The sequence below is a fragment of the Patiria miniata genome, unplaced genomic scaffold (assembly GCF_015706575.1).
Source record: "Patiria miniata isolate m_02_andy unplaced genomic scaffold, ASM1570657v1 HiC_scaffold_5, whole genome shotgun sequence".
Lineage (NCBI taxonomy): Eukaryota > Metazoa > Echinodermata > Asteroidea > Valvatida > Asterinidae > Patiria > Patiria miniata.
The window spans coordinates 38763059-38765371 of NW_024037072.1; positions in this window are offsets into that span (position 1 = coordinate 38763059).

Below are 2313 nucleotides of genomic sequence, written 5' to 3' on the forward strand. Positions count from 1 at the left end.
GTTCCAGCTAGCGAGCCGTATTTTACGCATACACGCAAAGCCGCATGCTTGTTGCAATATGTTTGGTCGGTTTTTTTATACAATGATTGAACCCTGACAATAATGACTGACTGCACTGATCTAGCCAGCTTGGGTTGGTTTGTTTTGGACCATGGTTTCACTATTAATGGTTAATTTGATTATATTTTCCCTTCACTGAAAATAAACAAAAACAGCGCCGGATCAAATCGGTCCTTTCCAACCCCTATCTTGAAGGTGGCATGCCGGCAAGGCCTAATACAAGCAGGTGCCAAACCTATCCCATATAGGAAAAAAAATACATACATACACACCGATCCCGTCGGTTACTTTGAAAACAGTTCCCCATTTACTGAAGCACAACGGGTCCAAAAAGGTAATGAATGTGCATGATCCTGTTTTTGCTTGTTTGTTGGTCGGTCGTTCGGTGGGTCAGTATTGTGAGTTTGTACACTAATCACAATTTGAGGATGGTCATGCATCCCCCATGCCCGAAGTACCTGCTCAAAGTGAAGATAGGACTGGTATCAAATACCTCAATCAAATCGGCATTTTCTTCTTTCTCACCACAAAATGGGGGGGGGGGGATCCAACGGCCCACCCCGGTCAAAAAAAATAAAAAATAAAAAGTAGGGGGATATACCCCCCCCCCCCATTCCGCCCCGCCCTCGGATTTAAATTATATACGCCCATGGATGATATGAATTTCCATCCAGATGAGAAGTTCCTATTATTCCTCACCACTAGTTGTGAAGTAAGGGGAAATTTGACACTGGTTCCTCGTCTCGTTGAGAATTGGTCATTTGAAAAAAAATTATGGACCCACTATACTACAGGAAATTGACTTTCATGCCATCCGGTAATTGCATAAAAGAGGCTGAAGAGCATGAAAACGGCACGCCTCTGTCAATTTGCGGTGGTCAGAAGTGCGCCATCTGGCGACCAAATTGTAAAATTTCTTTCTCTTGCACCTCGTGGACGCCATCATGGGTTTCGCAAACATTTGGCATTCCCATCCAAGGAAATACGGACCTGGCTCCAGAAGCTGGTATGAACAGTTTGTCCAGCAGTAGCTTACTCTTTGATTATCCAGGCACATTTGTGATTAAAAAAGTACCACCAAAATCATTTAGAAATATGAAAAATATAGCCGTTTTGTACATGGTAGTTAGACCAATTTGTTCATGGCGGCGCTTGTGCGCAAACACTGCACTGGCCTGTGTGTGAGATGTTTACCGCACAATTTCAATGGATGAACGCTTACATGTATGAAACGTCGTACTCATACGGTCCGGCAGGGCACGCACCGGTCGCCGCGTCAGTCACTCAACATAGCCCCATAAATGTGGCCAATTTACTGGACTACCTCCCTAACTAAAGGCCACACTTCCACCATGTACAAAAACATGTCGAACTTTGTCAAATTTAGATTTTCACAATTTTAGGCTTAGTTTGCAGTTTATTTTTCATTTTTGTTTTTCTAAAGCAAAAATAAACTGCAAACCAAGCCTTAATGTGAAAATCGGTCACAGTCACCCACCTTTAGAAGCATACTCACCCTCTTTATAAAGCTAATCAGAAAGTGCTGCCTTTTTCAGATGTCTATTTTTCGTGAAATTTCCAGATTTGTTTGCACACGTTGGCTGCGTATAAAAATTTTAACATGAAATTTCAGGAAAATTAGACATCTGAAAAAGGCACCACTTTCTGATAAGCCTATAAACAGGGTGAGTATGCTTCTGAAGCAGAAAGAAACTACAAACTAAGCCTAAATGTCACAATTTGACAAAGCTTAAACGTTTGACATGTTTTTGTACATGGTGGAAGTGTGGCCTTTATTTACGGAGGTAGTCCAGTAAATTGGCCATATTTATAGGGCTATCACTCAACAGTGAACACAATTTTGAAAAGAATGTTGCAACCTGACACCACTTTTTCTTCATCCTATTGTCTCAGTGAAGGTCAGTCATTGCAAAAATGTTGAACATGTTGAAAAGACTTGAATCTGGGACTGACATGACTCAGAAACTTTTCCAGTTTTGTTAAGAAATAAAAAGGGACAGAAGGCCAACTTAGAAAATTGTCTTGACTCTTCACAGACTTGGTAGACTTTGTACATAACTGCTGAACTGAAGTGGCGTCTGGATAGGCCCCTAGTACTAGTATATTTGATTTTACGATGGATCGGTGGACATTTTGGCTTTTTTTTTCCCCCAAAAATTAAAAATCCAAGCGGCAATTGGGCCGTACATGAAATGTGAGTCTCATAATGTCAAAAGGTTGTTTCTCACTTAA